Below are 20464 nucleotides of genomic sequence, written 5' to 3'. Positions count from 1 at the left end.
GTAAATGTAAGATCTTAGTCCTGTGATTTCCCTTATACTTAGCATTCTTATTTGTCTTATGTTAACAAAGGTGCATGTTTTAAACAGGAGGGACTTCTGATGCTGCTTTAAATCTGGTGTTTTTGTTTGGTTGGTTGGTCAAAGTGACTTTCACAATTAAAACCTTGAGCCTGACTCTCTCTTAGTGACTCCATTCCTTTGAGAGACTTCAAAGGAAACTTAATAGAATCATGGCATTCGAGCAGGAAATCCAAAGGAATGGCAATCAAACAAGAGGCTTATTTTATTTTTTGAGAGCACATTTTACAAATTTCATCCTCAGTGGTAGAAACAGTTTTGTTGGCTTGACTGCAGCTGTGATAAACAGAGCACTCCTTGCTGTTTTGCATGTAGATGTTTATGCATGACCAGGGAAGTGCTGAAGCATTCCTCGTTAACTCACACACCTACAGCTTTCATAAAATCTAAGTGAAAACAATCAGTGCAAAAGGTTTGAATTCTGAGTCATATATCAGCGTTCTCAACCCAAGCTCCACATCGTTTAGTGAAAATACTGTTATTTCTTTGTAAAACATTACTGTTTTTTTACCTGCCTCTATTTTTCCATAAGCATTATTTCTCCCTGCATTTAAGGAAGAATTTGGTATGATGGAAAGCACTTTATTATTCTTTTAGCTAAGTAAAATTGGGTTGACTCCATTGTTTACAGTTTGTATGACTGGGGCAAGGTATCTTACCTGTTTTCTACTGTAAACTGGATACAACCTCAGAGCCTTTCTCTGAGGAATGAGAAGTCAACATGTGTAAAGCTCACGGGATATCATAGTGAATGCTCTATAAATAACTTAATTTCTCTCTGGATTTTTTTTTTGGTCTCCTAACTTATCTATTCAAGCTTTTATTTCATTTTGATTCTCAATTCCGTTTCTCAAATTTCAGATCAAGGATGCTTTAGAAGTAGAAGTAGCCTATTACAACATTCATCTTATGGGCTCTGGGAAAACACCGGGTGGGGCCACAAAGCTGAAATGATTTCCCCAAGATGAGACAGAGAGTCTCAGAGCCAACCCATGGTTCCTGATTCTAAGACTAGTGCTCTTGCCATTAAAAAATATTCAACTGTTTCTTTAACTGATTAGCAGAACTTATCTCAAGACTACTTTGCCTAAAATTATCTGTAAGACAGTTACATAAGCCTTTAACTTTAATTTTTTAATACCAATCCAGGATCTTTTCAGTTACTGGAGCTTCATTGTAATGCTATCTTTAGGGTACATGCCAATAAAAAATATTTGTCAGAGGTTATTTACAAGAAATTCTTTTGCTACTTTGGTAATAAATTATTCTGAGATCCTTAGATCACATGCAGTATGGGCCAACCCTTAAAACACTTATCACAACCACAAACTCTTCTAAAAACTGACATAGCACCTGCTGAGCAAGAATGCCTTGGGAAATTCCTTATCCATTCTTTGGCTACAATTCCCTACTACATTTTGGCCTCAGCTAATTGGACCAGAGGGTGAACACCTGACCAAAGGCAAACACTCCATTGGCTGGTCAGCATCCTATTAGGAGGCCTGAAATGAAAGCTTTGACCGATAAAAATCAAGATAACAGGACCAATTAGATACTATCTCAGAGTAAAAAAGAGTCAAAGTCAACTAGTTTCTAACACATGCTATGATCCACACTTCAGATTGGAGTCTGTGAAATATGCACCAACTTCAAGACAATTCCGTGGTAAAACTGGAAAAAATTAGTCATTAAGACATTAGCCAGGATGTTAGTGGTATGAGAGTATATAAACATGCAGACTTAAAATTAAAATACATAGCCTTTAGGCTTTGACCTAGATATCTCAACAAAGTGAACAAAGAATAACATTAAAAGTAAATAAAAGATTGAGGCAGGAGGATAGCTTGAGGTCAGGAGTTTGAGATTGGCTTGTGCAGTACAGCGAGACCTCGTCTCTACATAAAAATGTTAAAATTAGATGCAAATATAAGCCAGTAAATAATCTTTGATCTTAAAATTTCTAATTTGGAAAAGTGTCATTTGTATGGTGTTCCATATTATTAACGGTTTCAAACTTTAATCAGAGATATCTTTCCTTTTCAGGCAAAGCACACACCATGAAAGATACTGCTAAAAGTTTTTAATATTGCCAGTAATGTTATCAAGGTAATTAAAGGGCTTGTAATAATATTTTGTAATAATGTCTGAATATCTTAGTGATTAAATTTGGAAAAGCCAAACTAGACAGAGAATGACACTGAGAAGGGTAGATAGCACAGATTCCAAGGTCAGGCGTCGTTCAACAATTGTCCATAGCAAGTCTTTGTTTTCATCAGGATATATGAGTTGGAAAATTTCATGATCGTGGATGAAGTTTTCTTTGTACTTTCATGCAAAACTACCATTTAAAATTTGGCAGATGTTTAAAAATGATGTTTTTTTAAAACTACCATACCAGACAATGTCATTTGTAAATCAATGTGGAATTAAAACATTTTGAAAAGATGCCCATACCAGACCTCCAGATTTTCTCCACATTTGAGTAACTTGGAATTTGATTTTCTGCATAGCCTGTTAGCCATTTTGACTGAAACAGGACCACACCAAAAGCAAAGGCTGGTTGTTTCAGTCCGGAGATGTGCCTCCATAGAAGAATGACTTTGAAAAAAATCTTAATAGATTTTAGGAAAATAATTTAAAATCAACTATTGGAGAATTTAACTATTTTCAGATGAACAGTTTATTGCTTGATTATTTTTCCCTTCTTATTCTTCCATGTGGTTTTATGCAGAAGTGATCTGGTTGTAAAATATGAAGAGATGGCAATAAACTCATTTGGCATTATTTGGATCAAGCAGCTGGTTGACTTAAATCAGTTATATCACTTCTCTCTACCTCCATGCCAAGCACTGGTCCAGGCCACCATCTCCCTCACCTGGGTTACTACAGCAGCTTCCAGCTGGTCTCTCTGCTCCTCTTCTCACTTCTCCAATCTATTCTCGGTGAAGAAGCACAAATTAAAAAATATTAATTGTATCACGTCACTCGCTTTCATTCATTTAATGAGCCCTAATCACAACTCTTTAGCTTCCTGCCACATTCAGAGTAAAACAATTTCCCATTCTGGCTTTTAGGGCCATCCTTGATCTCTCCCCTGACTCTTTCCAATCGTGATTCCTCTTTCCCTGGGTCACAGTCCTCTAGCCCCACGGGGTCTCTCATTCCATCCCTGGAGCATACAAGCTTTTCCTCACCTCAAGGCTATGCACATGTTCTTTGCTCTCTCTACTGATGGTCTCTCCCTCTCCTCTCCTTTTTTCTCAAAAAGAAACTCCTCTTCTTTTCAGGATAATGTCAACTCTTCAAGTAAGCCTTTAACATCCAGCTAAAAGATCCCGTCCATCTCAGTCCCTTGCTGGTTATCTTCCCAGCGCATATCACAATTAAGAATGGCTCTATTGCTTTATTGTGTGTTATCCATGGGAGCTGACAAATGTCTGTCCTCTTAACTCGTATCTTCCCAGCATCCAGCAGACTGCCTTGCCCATGGTAGGTATCTAATAGGTATTTTTTGAATTAATAAGTGAATGAACAAATGATACTTTCCTTTCTCAAATCTTTGTCATCAATCTAATCTGAAGGTTGGGGATATTCTAAATACAGTTTAAATAGCCTTATATTTCTTTTTTAAAATTTTTTTGTTTTATTTATTTTTTTATTAATTTTTTTTGCACACAAAACAATAAACATTTTCTAAAAGTACATACAAACAAAAAGATGCATATCAAACGTATTAGGAAGGTTGCACGTGGGAAGACAGGGAATAGAAATGGGGGGTGGGAATTAAAGAAAATAAATGAGAGAGGGACTTTGTATGGATCAATGATAATAACTCAATCCTCTATTTGACAAAGAAGAAAGAGAAGGAAGAGGAAGAAAAAGAAAGTGGGATAAAGGATCAGAAAGGGAGGAAAATAGAAAAAATTAGAGTATGACTCCAGGGTAGACCTGTTTTGTTGTCACTGGGTTGGTTGGTTTGCTTGTCTGTTGTTATTTCTTATTCTCAGAAAATGGCCAAGATATACTTCTGGGGCTGAGTGGCTAGACCTGTTTTCCTATGGGAGGGTATGGAGATTCTAGCCATGTGAGATAGCCCATATTTTCCATCTTGCTTCATGTCAGCACTCAGCAGTTTTTATCCCAGTCTTAGTATAGCCCTGAAATCATGGGAGAATATGAATACAGTGAAGTTCAGATGGAGGGTGGCTCAGGGTAGGTTCCCTGGACTAGACCCCAGCAACTAAAATCCACCTAGTCAGGCCAATGGGAAATGGGCACATCCTGGGCACCATGCAGGTTGCTACAAATAACTCAGATTGAGTTTAGGAGCTACTCAGAGGAACCTGGAACACAACACTGCATCGGCCTGGGAGAACACTTTCAAATGCTGAGAGCTTTCCTTACTCCAAGGGCATGTTTGTGAGCTATACTAACTAACCCCCTAACCCCTCATACTTGGGGAGATGTAACTCTGAATGGCACTACATAAGCTCTTTCTCTCTAGTGGATGTAGACTGAGATCTTCCATGGGCAAATCATTTTCTAAAGAGATATGTCATTTCATAGTTTCTTCCTAGATTTGAGGGGATGATGTTATCAATTGTCCCTTAGCCTTTAGAAGAGAGTAGCCTAAGTTGAAGAGTTGCTTTTGTCATGCTAACCAACAGCCAAAGCAGCAGGAATTGTGTGATCCAGGGGAACTTCAGGCAGCCTAGGAGGTGCAGAAGTTTATATTCTCTCTCTGTGGTCTACGGAAAGGACTTTCTTATACATACACCCCCAGGGGAGTGGATAGAGTTTATCACATAAACTCCTCTAGGGAAGATTACTTAGGTAAGACTGGAAACTCAGAGAATCTGAGTAGGGCCAAAAGCCAGAAACTGGTGCTCTGAATTATAATCCAGATGTCCAGTGGGAAATGCAGCTTGGGAGTGACCTACACAAAAGTCCTCCAGCGTTTTTGTAGTTTTTTGGATCATTTACTTTAACAAGCTCTTCCCCTACTGCACTCCCACCTCTACCTTTGTTTGTTCAACCTTTCCTATATTGACTTCAAATTAAAAATAAATTTTACAAAACATAACACAATAGAGATTCGATGGCTAAGTGATCACACAGCACTTGCCCTAAAGAATGAAACAATTAAAATCCCATCAGTCTTGATAACGTTTTGTACCATGATGCTAGACTTCCTGTTGCTTTGACCTCTCTCCTTCCGGCATCCTGTCCGGGGACAGAAATGACACCACAAAGGTTTCCTGTGCCTGTCCTCTCCACTTCTGACCCCTCACTACATCCTCTCTCCATCTATTTGGAGAGCAATGATTTGGTTCCTTTGGAATTCCTCCCAGTTCATGTATTTGATGACACTTGTTGCTAATTTGGGATGCCGACAACGCAGGCGAAAGCCCGGCTGAGCTCATACCAGCCTTTAGCCTCCTATGCCACTAGCATACTGGCAAATTGGAAATGCAATATTCTTAGCTATTTTTGGCCATAATTTGTTGTGGGATCCCTTCTCACTGCAGTCTTCTTGAGTATCCTGGATATCTGAAATAAATTAATATCTTAAACTCTTTTAGATACTTTCTCTGTGCCCACTCATTTTGAAAACACCTTCTTGAAGTATCATAAATCAGCGTCCTCCTGTGCAACCGTGGGAAGGGTCCTCAGGACAGAGGCTGAGGTCAAGGACTCCAAGTCTGAGACCAAGGAGCTACCATCTTGCTGTTTGCCCTGGTGCCATCAAAGCCTTCCTTTTCTTCCCCAAGCATCTCATGTCTGTAGAATTAAGATTTCAGCCCATTGCATAACAGCCAATGGCCATGCTTAATGCTGTGGTCTGCAGAGCATTCAGTACATTGTTGCCAGCCAGAAGATATTAAATAGAAGTCATGACCATACTACCATAGAATAATAATTAAAAGAAGATGAGTCCTGTTGCCTTCATGGCACTCTCCTCCCCATAATTTAGCAGCTGATGGGATTGGGAAGCCAGGCCAGGTACAGAAATGGGGCCCCAGGTGCTGTCTGCATACCTTCCCTGCACCAGGAGGCCTTGGTTCTGAGCCCTGTGCTGTCTGCCTGCTGGCCAGCTGCCTGTGGACACCCACAGATGCCCCCCTGCTGCTCCAGACACACCACTGGAATTTATTCCCAAACAGCACATGTTGGGTTTACATTTTCATCCTCTTCCTTCTTAAGGTGAAATCTCCCATTTTTTCCTCTACTGAGAGACCCTACTAACTTACTTTATCTGAATTCACACCTGAACATGATCACTTACCTTTCAGAAGCCAAAAATTAATTACTGGCCTTGCCCAAATCTGCATATCCAGAGCCTAGAAATGCTAGAAGTGTTTTGCAAAGTTCCTGGCACAGAGAAGGCATTGACTGTGTGGCTTACTGAAGGGATGGAAGAGAAAGAGACAGGAGAGGGAGTAGGAAAGAGGGAGCGAGAAACATTCTAAAACCCAGAGACATTCTAATGTTAAGTCTTCCTTGGGTCATTCCAAGCCTTTCAAAGAGACTTAAGTCTAAGAGAAAACTATAATTTTACCATCTTATGTGGTTATGTGCTTTTATGACTATCAAAGATATGGAGATGCCAGGAAGAACAGATTGAAAATAGCAGCAACAATAGCAGTACCTAAGAGTTATGAGAACTTTTTGGAAGGCACTTTGAAATCTTTGACATGCATGGACTCATTGAATTTCCAAAACAATGCCATGGATATAGTGAGTAATACTGTTACACCTATTTGATAGATGAGCAGATGGAATTTAGAGAGATTGAGTAACGTAACAGTTAGGAAGTTGGAGGGGGTGGTGTTGAATTAGATGTCACATCTACTTAGGGATTTCTTTAGGTCTTCTCTGAAGGTTCTATGACCCTTCTCTATGGTTCCAAGTTCTCAGAATGTGAAGAACGCAGGCTCAGTGTCAACTTTTCCTGCTGTCTTAATTTGAATGCTTTATGGTTTAATACCCTGAATCCTCTTTGCAACTCTACTTCAGTTGGGATCTCCTGGTGCCCAGCATACCTGTCTCCCTAATCCCACAGCCTCCTGAAACAGCCACATTCCTTCCCTGTATTGCCTCCTCGTCTTTCAGTGGGGGGTGACAACAATTCAGGCTCTTTCAGTTGGGTGCCATCAAGGCTTTTCTGAGTTGCTGCTATGGAGACAAAGCACAGGTACTGTTTCCATTTGCCACCAATTGCTATTAAAAGACAGGCACGGGATGGGAGCCCAAGATGTTCAGTGAATCAACCTGGAACTTACCCCTTTTTGAAAATTTTAATAGAGGGTAATTCATGCATGTTTGTTGGTGAGCCATCTGCCTCAGGGACCGAGCACAGGTTAGATAATTAAACTCAACCTGTTCCTGCATGGCTGTCTGACTTACCATTTACCTCATTTCAGACTACTCGCCTCCAAAAACCCACTCTCCAAACTGGTTAACTCATTGTTCCCCCAAAACACCTGTCCTGCCTTCTTATTTTTACTCATGCCATTCAATCTACGTGGAATGCCCTTACTTTACTCTCCCTCTCCAGATCCTTATCATTTGCTTCACAATATGTTCCCCAATCACCTTGCTCACAATGATCGGTCTCTCCCTTGGATTCCGATAGTAACAAATTCTATATAATTTGTCTGGTAATTAATCATGTGCTGCCTTACAACATTCTACTCTTAAACAGTTATTTAAATCTTTAATTTTAACATAACTGTTTCCATATGTTTGTCTTATTTCCTTAATTGGAATATAAGATCTTCAAAGGCAGGAGATATATTATATAATTGTATCCCCTTTAGTACTTGATATGAGGCTGATTGTTCATTTTTCTTTTTTTTTCCTTTGTTTTTGGCAAGTGGACAGCCAAAATTATAAAATTTCAGCCAATTACTTTGGTAATAATAGATGAATAATAGTTAAACATGTATGAATGAATGGAGAATGTGAGACACTTTTTAACCCAGAGAGTTGATAAATGAGCAGGAACAAGAGGACTTTTAGGAGTCCACTGGCCAGATCTCTTTCAGGAAGCTTTCAGTCTGCTTCCTTCCTTCTAAATGAAGACATATAATTCTAGAAAAATGCCTCCATAATTCTTCACTTGTCTCTCTTTTTCTCTTCCCCATCCCTTCCACCTCGCAACATGCATACTTTACTTCTTCTCTTTTCCTTTCTTCTTGAGTCCTCATAAAGACACTCCCTAATGCTTTTACTGTGGCTTGACATCTTCCTCTGCTACTTAAGGCCAGGGACTTTGAACCCTCATTGCACAAAGAAATAATTAAAAAGACCTTAATGAAATTAGTATATGTGGTAGACAGCCTCTGTGATGATCCCCAAGGACCCCAGACTCCTAATATACACACCTCTGTAGAGTCCCCTTCCTCGAGTGTGGTCTGGAACCAGTGACATGTTTTTAACAAGTGGAAAATAGCAAACGTGATAGTATGGCACTTTCCAGATAAGGTTCCAAAGAAACTTTGGTTTCTGTCTTGCCTGCCTTCCCCAACTCCTTTCTCTGAGCCTTCCCTCTAGGGGAAGTTCCTCTAGGGAACAACAACTCATATGTTGTGAACAGCCCTGGGGAGAGACCCATGAGGCAAGGAACTGCCAGTCCAAGGGCTCTGAGGTCAGCTGTGGGAATGAGCTGGGAAGCAGATTCTCCCCAGTTGAGTCCTCACAGCCCTGGCCAACACTTCATGGCAGACCCTGAGCCAGAGAACTGAACTACGCCACCGAAATTCCTGACCCACTCTAGCTGTGAGATTGAAAACATTTGCTGTTTTAAGCCACCAAGTTTTCAGGTAATTTGGTATGCAGAAATAGATAACTAATACAGTATTTAATTATGGTTAACCTTTCGGAAAGCAGCCAGGATCATCTGAATGCCTCTAATGATGTTTATAACGTTTTCCTTTTGTAAGCTTGAAAAACATAGACAGTTCATTTCAGATACAATAATTGAGTTGATACTAAGTGGTTGGTCCAGTTGCTCTATGTTCTATTGTCCGTCTTTGATCACAGTGAGTCTGGCTGATGATTAGCAATAGACCCAGAGCCGGGCCAAGATTTCACAGCTAGATAGGCGTCTGATAAAATAAGCAGTGTGGAACAAGTCACTTAGCCTGCTCTGATTCTCAAGATGATCAGGGAAAAACTGGTATCCTCGGTGGCTTAGTCTCCAAAGTTCAGCAAAATTCTAGTAATTACTCAGGAAAGAACTAAGCTTTTGCTTCACTATTTGAGATTGTACCTTCCCTAGTCAGGATAAATCTCACTTGTTTAATGGACAAACTGGGATCAGCAAACCATAGCTCATAGGCCAAATCTACACCACTGCCTGTTTTTGTAAATAAGGTTTTACTGGGACATGGCCACACCCATTTTTAGATATGCCTGTCGCTGCCTTTGTACAGCAAGGACAAAGTTGAGAAGCTGCAACAGAGTCAGTGAAAGCCACAAAGCCTAAATTTTTTATCATCTGACCCTTTGCAGAAAAAAATATGTTAGCCCCTGCTCTAAGACAGTGAATTGCAAACTGTATTTGAAGGGGCACTGTTTCTACCAAATGACATTAAATGTTACACGAGAAAACAATAGATAGGTTCCAAATGTTGGGAAATACTGGGTCATACAAAGTTAAACAAGTTGTTTGCTGCAGAACTTCTCTGAGCTCTTACTAAATCTCCAAGAGGAGGACACGGAATGCTTCATGTTTTACAATTTTTTTGACCATAAAGCTCTTCATTTCAGAGAGCATCCCAAGAGACTAGTGTCCCATTCCCTGGGAAATGCTATTCTAGTCCTATGAGAGCAACAGTTTTCAAAGCATTAACTTTGCAAAATATGGAGTAGACATAAGCATCACCAATTTTTGACTTTTAAAAACATCCATAACAATTGGAAAATACACCAGGAAATGGCCTTACTAATCGTGAGCTCAGTGTACAACGGACATTTGGAAAGTCAGATAAATAGAAACATAAAGTTGCTTGCTAGTAGCAGGCTCTGTTTTTGCAGAGCCAGACATGCTCAAAAAAAAATCTTAAAGTTGAAAGGAGAACAACCTGACATTTTACTTCAGTAGGTCTCAAATTTTCTACCACAGAGCCACCATATTTCATGCCATGAGGTCTCTGCCTGGGAAGAAAGAGGGTCTAGGTTTTAACAGCCAATTTGGGAAAAAATATGGGTTTTGCTACTAAAATTTACTAGTCCAACCTTTGTTCTAGAAATCAGGAACACATCTCTAGAGGACCAAAAAGATAATGGTCACAGGTAGCCAGCCATGGACCGATGGCCAAGGTTCAGACCCATGTTATAACTTTTCCCCTCCGCCATACTATCCTGCTTGTGGCCTGTAGGACACATTTTCTGGATGACTGGCCAGGCTAGGGGCCTAGCCCATAAGCTTGGGAAACTGCTAGCTTACTCACAACCTTGTCTAAACCAGTGCAGGATAGGGGAAAAAACACCAGAAAGAGTTTGGTGAGTTCAAATGAAGACAATAAATTACAAAGTAGGATGGAGAGTGAGGTGTTTCCTATTGTCTCAGAACCATGGTCAAAGTCCAAAGGTGAGCTTGAGTTGTTGGTGATAAGCATGTGTCCATAAGGTTTACTAGAGGCTCCATTTCTGAACTGTCCCCAATGAAAATAAGAAAAGAATTGAGTTGGGGATGGGAGAGCAGTAACATAAAGTTGCTTGCTAATAGCAGGGTCCATTTTTGCAGAGGCAGCCACATTCAAAAAACATCTTAAAGTTGGAAGGAGGACAACCTGATATTTTACTTCAGTAAGTCTTTGGTGAAGTGCATGCTAATGAAGAAAGTCTTTTCTCTCATGTCTTTGTAATTGTGGCTGGTGGTGGTGCCTCTCTCTCCTCAAAACCAAGTAAGGCAATCTCCAAGGGAATCCTGAATAGATGCTGAAGGTGACCCTAAGAGAGGTAGACTGGCTGTATACACGCTAAGCTGCAGATTTTGAGGTCTTCTCTGATGACAGGAGTGGGGCATTGAGAGACCATACTAGGAAATGAGGGGTAATGCACACTATCCTTTTTATTTCCTGATGCCTGCTAAGGTGAGAGGAGAGAAGGGTGTGTATTAGATATATGTCACCTGGAGTTTTGGGAAGGTGCATGTTTGAGTATAGAAAATAGTGTTCACTTAGAGACCAGAGATTCCTGAAGGTAGCTGCTCTAGGTCAGTAGCCCAAGTCAGCAATGGCTCGTCATGCAATATACCTGGAAATGAGATATGGGCAGCCCCATCCCATTTCAAGGCTCTGTGAGCCTGGGAAATACAAAAGAGGACTCCAATGGCTCCCATAGCTCCATGGGAAGCAACATGGAAGCTGATGATAAGAGCCATAGAACCATTCAGGATAGCCACTGGACCAAGCAACGGGAGACCCAACACAGACAAGGAGTTGGAGATGTTTATCACTGCTCAAGGCCAATATGCAACTGCCCTCTCTGGTGGAGGTGGAAGTTCCCAGTGATGGAGGGGGCCAAGATGAAGCTGAATGCTGTCCCTCAAACACACCACTTCTATGGAGGCTGCCAATGAACTGAGAGCACCAACCTCAGAAAGGACTAGCCTGAAGCAGAGCTCGACCAGGACAGCTTCCTCCCACCACACACCACCATCTTTTTCTCATCTGCTGACCATGCCACAATGGGCCAGAATAGGATCCAGGAGGCTTCTGAAGTCTAAAGAAAGGAGTTCAAAGGGAGAAGGAAAGATGTAAGTACACGAAGAACAAACCATCAACCTTCAAGCCACTGGAGTCACAGACTGGGGGAGTCAACACTTGTGGGGGAGGACACAAGCTCTGAATCTGATTTGAGACTGAAGTATCAAAATACATAGGACTGAATCTTAAATAACAAAGTGAACTGTTCTAATAACAAAAAGTGACAGGAAAGTTAGAGGAGCAGGCCAAATTGCTGTTAAGGGAGTTACTTTCCAGCAGGAAAGGTGGGTCAACATATCCTCGTTGAAGGGGCTGTCATTGTATAAGTGTAAAACTGTTTCATTTTTATACCCATAACATGTTGAGACTCCCTAATAAATTTGTTACATAAAGTAAACACTTTGGACAGAATTTTAATGCTTTCATATCTCTAATGCTTTTCTTCCAAAGGATTCTGAAGGCAACATGCCAATATTTTCCCCATTCTGCAAATTAGCACACGGAGAGAGTGGTGTCGGTTATCAAAGGGACTCAATCTATCTACAGCCTTCTGTCTCATACTCATATCATGAGGCGGCTCACTCCCCCTCAGACCCAAATGCGATCCGTTTTTAATTGGGAACAGAACTTTTCAATTCTTGAGCCCAAAACAAATTAAAAAGTAGAAGGAGGAGGAGGGGAAGGAAAAGAAAAAGGTTTCCTTTTCCCCTAATTTGAGAATCTGTGATTTCTCACTGGTTTTATCAGTACCAAGACTTTTTTGTTTTGTTTTGTTTTGTGGGGGTTTTTTTTTAATGATTCTTTTCTCTTTTTTTTTCACAGTTCTCTATTCAAGACTAAATTTATCTGCTTTAAAAAATCCATCTGGCTTTTGTGTTATGGAAGCCCACACAAGCCTGCACCAACCGTTCTAGAAGCAACAAAGAGTTATCAAATGGAGTAAGTTTCAAATGAAGGGACAGCAAGTTAATTAAGGCCTGAGTTTCTTAATAAGGAATGAAGCACAGTGGAGATTTGAATGATGCCAAAACACATGAAAGTTTCAAAGACTAAAACAGTTTGTGAGGAAGAAAAAAAGAAGAAGTGACTTGGCCAATTTTTTAGGTTCTACCCCCAAAATAAATATATCTATTCCCATTTGTATCAACAGACAAATGTAAATATCACTCAAAGAATCTCAAACTAACATTAACATGAGAATGAAATATAAATAATTCTGAACATAAAGCCTAAGTATAAAACATACCAAAATGTAAATATAATAAAACTAGGAATAACAACATTGCATTACATTGATTGTTAAGAGATTGTCACTGGTTTTCTTCAGAAAATTTAGGCAGATTTTCCTCTTCTATAATATTCTTGACAAAGTTTAATTTCTTTCAACCAATGGATGAACACTGTCCAATAAAATGAAACCTTTCTGCAAAAAAAAATTATTTTGTTCAAGTGATCCTGGTGCTAATGAGATGCATTGTTATTAGGCTTTATTTTTAATATTTTTATATCAATGTTAATGGGCAAGAAAAATGGGGAAAATCTCTTAGGAAAGATCAATATATTTCTAAGTTATTGGAAAGCCTGTAGATTTAAAATGTGCATAATATATTCCTGCTATACTGGCATGATCTAGGGAGAGGCCCTACTAAACTAAGAATTAAGGGATCTGAAAGCTCATTTCAATCCTGCCTCAGATGTTTTCAGGGAGATGCTTTAGCACATGGTACCTCAGTTCACTCCTCAGAACAAGAAAGCTGTTGATAGCCACACCAAATCCTGCATGCCTCTAGGAAGTGAATTAAGAATTCATGTGTGAAATGTTTCTTTGAATTTTATAATGAAATGGCATCTTATAATTGTATGATATGGCAAAGTGAAATCAGGGTGTGGTTATGTTGAAACGTTTCTGTTTCTTTGGCTAAACCAAAGATAAACAAGCAACTTTTTCTGAAAGCAGACTTCCTTGGGGGAAAATCAAATTGTTGCAAATTATAGAAAGGGAGAGAAGACAGGGAGATGGATGGAGAATTTTGAGGAGGGCATAGACCAGACAGGCTCAAAAAGCTCAGTTACCATCCTGTTAAAATATAACCCACAAAATGTTACACCATAGCATTCTTCACAGCCATCTGCTTCTGCCATCAACTTTGATTCCCACAAACAGATTTCAAAAGTTGAATCTGGCCCTCAGTGAGTTTAGGAACATTCAGCAGGACTATCTGTATGTGATCAGAAAATTCACCAACTCTCTATTCCTGTCTCCAGAAACAATCTATCTCTCATCCTTTCCAATTAAGGCATAATATGGTCTTATAATTCCCTGTAGCTTTTCACATCCTTCACAGGGCCTAGCAGAAAATTTAAATATAGTTTGCACTCCCATCCTTTTCTCTCCATCTCCACTTCCACCCCTGCCCCCAGGCCTACCGTGTCAAGTCATCTTTCCTCAGCTGGATGACTGCAATAGTCTCCCACTGGTTTCCTGTCCTCCACTCTAATCTCTTTCCCACAGCCACAGTGAACTTTGTCCAAAGGAAATCAGATTGTGTACTCCCCTGCTTAAAACCTTCCAATGGTTTTGCATTGCACTCTGAAAAAAAAAAAAAAAACTAACTCCATATAATAGCTGCCAAGATTTTATGTCAGTTAGTCATTGCTGCATAACAAACCACCCCAAAACTCCATGGCATAAAACCACAACAATTATTTATTTCTTATGTATCTGCTTAGCTGGTATAGGCTGGACGTGGGCTTATGCACGTATCTTTGGGTTGGTTGGGGTTCTATTTCACATATTTCTCCTTCTCTTACCTGCAGACCTTATGCTAATAAGCCAGTCTTTTAATGAGGATTTTTTTTTTTTACAATATTGACAGGCAAGCATGATCTGGGAGTGGATTTACCCACTAGGCACAGAAAGCACAATGACTAGGGCCTGCAACACTTTTAGGAGTCCAGATAATTGCTTTAATTTTAATTTATTTTAAAATCAGGAGGAAAACTTGAATACAATATTAATGAATATTTACAAATAAATGCACTAATATATTTATCTTTGTACCAATGCAGTTTTAAAATATATTTTTGAATTTTCTTTATGGAGGAAGTGGCCTGGAAGGTAAAAATGCCGAGGACCACAAAGCTCATAATGCAGGCTTGCACAATCCTAGTTAATCAAACTTGAAGCCTAGAAAACTGATTGTTGGTTCTCTGTTCTCTTACTTAAGTAAGCCATGGAACATCATGAAATGTCAATTTTCTCCCTAAAATAACAGGGAGGTAACTTGCAAGAGATTCGCCTATCCTCTATAAAAGTAGAGTACCCCAAACATTGGGTGATTCCTCCTTATAGTCATTAATTTGCTCTACCCTGGAACTCTTGGCTGGTTTTGCTTATTATGAGAGACACCATTTTAAAACAGTATTGTTCTAGGTCTGTCACTGCCACCATGGGTCATAATATAAAGGAACAATATGGAGAGTTACTTTAGTCCTATGCAAAGAACAGAAGAAGACTCTGTTCTCCAAAGGTTTATACCACTTTCCAGGAGTCTCCTTTACATTTTAATTCTATAAAAGTCCCATTCATATTATCAATTCTATTAGGTTTATGGAAATCTAATGCTGGCCAAACATCATGAGACTCAGAGGGGACACAAAAATAGAAGTTACTGTTTGAAGAAGAGAAGCAAAACGATTCTTCCTCTGTAAAGATAATTAGTTTCGGTTCAAAAGTAAGAACTTTCTTTATCTTGCATAGTCTTGTCATTCTCACAAGAATAAATGTGCTTAGTGACCATCTATATATATAGTTATTCCATCCATTTTAAAAGAAGCCATGTAATTTTTTTAGATCACTGTACATAATACATTCCAATGTTAACTGTGTCCTTGTGAAACTCTAAATTAGCTTTATAATCTTTAAAGTATTTTGACATAATTCTTTGCTTTTTTAATGGATAGTTAATTTCCTGTTTCCATGTAACCCTTGATGACTCTGTGAAAGCTTGGATTACTTTTCCTCTCTAGTTCCCAAACCACAAATGGGAAAAACTGCAATCCTGCAGTGGCCACTTCAGCTACCTAAATATTTTCACAGATTCTGAGATCTGTTTCCTTGCTGAACTGGGAGAGAAACTTTCATGGCATTTTACCCTCTGGAATATAAAATTAATTTAATCTTATCTTTGTTTACACATACTTCTTGGTACCCAGCAGTCCTAAAATACCTCCATGGACTCCATAACAATATGACTTTTCATGGGCCCCACTTTTGGGGGATCCATGTGTCTTGTGGCCCATGAATTGGAGAAAACATTTCTTCTTCCCTAACTCTGAATCTCATGCCTAAAATTTCCTAAACTTAGGCCAGTCATCTATTCATCCCTTCATCATACTTCTGAGCATGACACTGAGATACATCTTCAAATAATACAGAGGGAGATTTTGGAACGCCCAAGCATGTCCTCTGTGGCATCGACTCCTGGGCAGGAAGCGTGGGTGGCCCGCTTAGGGTCACCTGTCAGGGTGTCTGGTCTAAAAGAAAAAAGGAAGAACAGGCTTGAATCTCAGCAAGGCAGCCTCTTCCTCTCAGCTGTCTCCTTCACTCTAAGGAAGGGGTCTCTGATTTACCTGGTGGAACTAAGGTAGTGGTTGTCAAAGACAGGCCCTGAGCCAACAGCGATAACATCACCCGGGAACTCATTAGAAATGCATATTATCGGGCTTCACTCCAGACTTCCCAAACTGGAAACTCTGAGATGGGGCCCACTGAACTGTGTTTTAACAATCCCTTCAAGTGATTCAAGTTTGAGAATCATGGGACTAAGATGTTTTTATTAAAACTGAAAGTTGAACCCACAAATTTTTCACTTGGCCCCACCAAGGCTTTATTCAAATCTATGCTTCCTGGTCCCTATTAGATAGCTCTGTTGCAGGTGCTCACTGCAACCTCTGCCTTCCTGGGGCACAGGTAGTGTCAGAAAAGGATCCTTGTAAGATGCATGCAAAGTTGGCTTCAGTAGCCTCCTGTATTTCCATTCAGGACTTCTATCCTTCAAATTCCCTTCATGAGTTTATGTTGTGCTCACAAACAACCCCCAAATCTCAGTGGTTTAAAACCACAGGGATTATTATCAATCATACCACATGTCCAGTGTGAACCAGTGGGAGGAGGAAACCTCTGTCCATCACGGTGATCCCCACTGTGGGACCCAGGCTGGTACCAACTCATATTTTGCCTGTGAATGTGGCAAAGGAAAACAGTATGGCAAGGTACAGAGTGTCTCATCAAGCTTCTGTTCAGAAGTGACACACAACACTTCACCTCCCATGCCATTGGCTAAAGCAGATAACATAGTTATGCCTGGTCTCAATGGGGCACTAAAGTTTAATCCTCCACCAAGGAGGAGAAGTGTCTATTGCCAAACAATACTGCAATTTTACTCCATCCTCCAAAGGGCTATACCATCAATGTACAATTTCAGACTTCGTGCTGGACAATGGAAAACTGTGTTTGTGTGTGTGTGTGTGTGTGTGCACGTGCATTCACACACGTGCACACACATGTGTGTGATGTTGAATGGATCCAGGATGAAGAGGGATTCTCCGGGAAACCTACTTCCTGTTGGCTCTCAAGCATAGTCATCGGGCCAATTTCGTAAAGGACAAAAAACAGTCACATTGATGGAATGCCATCTAAGTGCTGGCTACTATGCCAGACCTTTTCTATTCATATTCTCTCTCAAGCTTCACAGAAACCTTATGCAGGAGAGAAAGGAACTAACCTTGTTCAAAGAAGCCAAGGCCCAAAGCAATTTAGTAACTTTGCTGTAGTGACAGAGGATGTGGTAGCACTAGGATACTAAGTTCATGAGGACCCACGAAGCTGGATCTACTCCCAGGAAAATACAGAGCTGAAGGGGAGACATCTCTCTCCCATGTAACAAAGAGAATGGTTGATTCTTCTGCTGACCTCCATGTTTCTGGTGATCCCCACTGGTGCAAAATTGGCCTCTAGTCATGGTGTACAGATCAGTCTTAGTCCAATGTGATTATTACAGGTTGAACATCCCAAATTCAAATCCAAAATCTGAAGTTATCCAAAATGTGAAACCTTTTTTTCTTCTTTAGAGACAGGTTCTCACTCTGTTGCTCAGGCTGGAGTGCAACGTGGTGTGATCAAAGCTCATTGCAGCCTTATACTCCTGGGCTCAAGTGATCCTCCTGCCTCAGCTTCCCAAGTAGCTGGGACTACACATGCATGTAACCACATCCAACTAATTTTTAAATTCTTTGTAGAGATGGGGTCTTGTTATGTTGCCCCGGCTGATCTTGAACTCCTGATCTCAAGCAATCCTTCCACCTTGGCCTCTCAAAGTGTTGGGATTATGGGTGTAAGCCACAGTGCCTGGCTAAAATTCAAAACTTTTTGAGCATCAATATGATGCACAAATGAAATACTCACTGGAGCATTTCAGATTTCAGATCTTCAGATTTGGGATGCTCAACCAGTATAATGTAAATATTCCAAAGTTTAAAAAAATTCAAAATATTTCTCATCCCAAGCATTTCAGATAAGGGATGCTTAACTTGTACTATCAAAGTGAAGCTGTTTCTCTCTTATGAATACAAATTTTCAGGATTTTAATTGAGAAAGCAGTTCTTCAAATAAAAGTAGAGAAAACTTTGTTATTCTTATTAATGAGTATCAAGAAGTCTGCTCAAATCTAGAGTGTCCCTAGATGAATGAAACCAACAAAATAGTTTAATGAAACCATGAACTCTGCCATTTTAGAAAAATAAAATAAAATAAACCACACTTTATAGCTTTATTTGAGGGAAGCCCTTTCATTTACATTATTAGTGGTATATCAAAAGAAAACTTCTTTAGCGTATTTCACTTTCAAAAGCATTGCACAACAAGCAGCAATAATGCACGTTAGAGTGTATCACTGGTGGAGAAATTAAGAGGCAAAGACATCCAAGAAACAGAACCCTGCAAATCAGGTAACAAGCAGCTAACTTTGTCAACACTCAATCCCAAAGTGCTTACCTCACTCAGAAACGGCACCAAAGCCCTTCGTGCAAACGCATCATGAAATTATGTCGATGTGATGCTGAACTCAGCAGCTCCATCAGCAGGACACCAGCTGACTTCAAATGTCTCCCAAGAACACCATGAGCTAATGACCGTGAATGCTATCCAGGGTCAACCCTGCAGCATCCCAGGAGACAAACGCCAAAAGCCCAAGAAGGATGTAATCTTTCAAAGAGTGAGTCACACTCACTGAAGTGGCTATATGGCATAGAGACAACGAAATATTTATTGTTCTGTAATATTCAAACTGTCACTATTGGAAAACAATTTCGAAGAAATTTGTTGGTTTTTATTACCAAGCCCATTAGAAGTACACTTGGAAGAGAAAAAGTCTTACTAACTGAGGAGAAATGTCACAATAACACAGCATTGTAGTACAATCATGCATTTTTCATTCAACACAGCATTGTAGTACAATCATGCATTTTTCATTCAAGCCCTAGGAGTGACTTGTGTTAACATAATATGAGCTTGGAAGATCTCAGATCTAAGTTATGGAACTAACATAATCTCCAAGTCAACTGCCTATAACATATTCACTTCTTTACAAATTCTCTAAGAATGATAAATCCAGCCTGACTTTAATTACTATGGTATCTTTCTATATTTTCAATAACATACAGATATAAATCCTAAAATCCAACAAATAATAAAGCAAAAATCACTGAATACACATACAGTTTTAGGGAATACTCTGAACTGGCTGATAGTCCTATCATTAGCTTGTTAAAATCTACAAGCTCAGCCTATAATTTTTCCTTTACTGCACTTTAAACTCCCGCTCCATCTCAACAATGATGCTGAACATGTTCATATATCACATACGGTATATCTCTTCATGTTTTCCAGATGGTATTGGATAAAATGGAAACAAAAGAAAGATGTCGCAAAGAAAAATAGATGTTTTTCTACTTTCATTCTTAACACAGCTTCTCATCTTGTAGAGAAAAATATAAACCCATACAGAGCTGATGGAGAATCTCAAGAGGTATAGTTCATTTTGAGGAGATACACATTGGATCCATAGGTTCAGGCTTCTCTTTTGTCCTCAGCCAATCTCAGCAAACTAAGGGTATGGATTTCCTGAACTCAGATGTACAGTATCATTGGCTTGTGCTTTCAGCAGCGGTTTAGTGGAGTGGTTTGGATATAATTAGACTCATTCCAGTATTTGTCCCTACAATGATCCCCATGCTCCAAGGAAAATATCCACAGTTACAGCAAGTCAGTTTTTTTAAGGTTTGCATTTATAGACCCCAAGACATTTAAAACATAAAATTATCATTTTGAACAAATCAGAAAAACATTTGAATACATTATTTGAGAAATAAAAATGCTGAGTTAGAACATGACTTTTCAAAAATTACCTGGGGTGGGGATTTGACTTTTCTCCAAGCAGGTGACCCTGGGATGATTTTTTTTTTTCAAAAAATTTGGATATAAACACTTACGACTTACAGGTCATTTGTGAGGCAAACACACAAAATATAACAGTCTTTGAATGAAATATATTGCAAGGATGGTAAAGAAAATTAACTTATTTAAAGAGGTGATAAATATTATGCACAAT

The 20464-nt window shown here is 39.6% G+C and overlaps 1 long non-coding RNA gene across 1 annotated transcript; it reads right to left on the bottom strand.

Annotated features, from left to right (window-relative positions):
* Nucleotides 1-260: 260 nt before the first annotated feature.
* On the bottom strand, nucleotides 261-19034 carry LOC105739647. Its single transcript, XR_001115600.2, has 3 exons — nucleotides 18850-19034; nucleotides 11684-11811; nucleotides 261-3011 (listed from the first exon to the last, which is right to left on the bottom strand). It is a non-coding gene; the product is annotated as an uncharacterized LOC105739647 (long non-coding RNA).
* Between the last annotated feature and the right edge of the window lie 1430 nt (nucleotides 19035-20464).

Source organism: Nomascus leucogenys, chromosome 4, assembly GCF_006542625.1.
Source record: "Nomascus leucogenys isolate Asia chromosome 4, Asia_NLE_v1, whole genome shotgun sequence".
Lineage (NCBI taxonomy): Eukaryota > Metazoa > Chordata > Mammalia > Primates > Hylobatidae > Nomascus > Nomascus leucogenys.
Note: the sequence above shows the minus strand (reverse complement) of the source record. Positions and strands in the feature narration are given on the sequence as shown.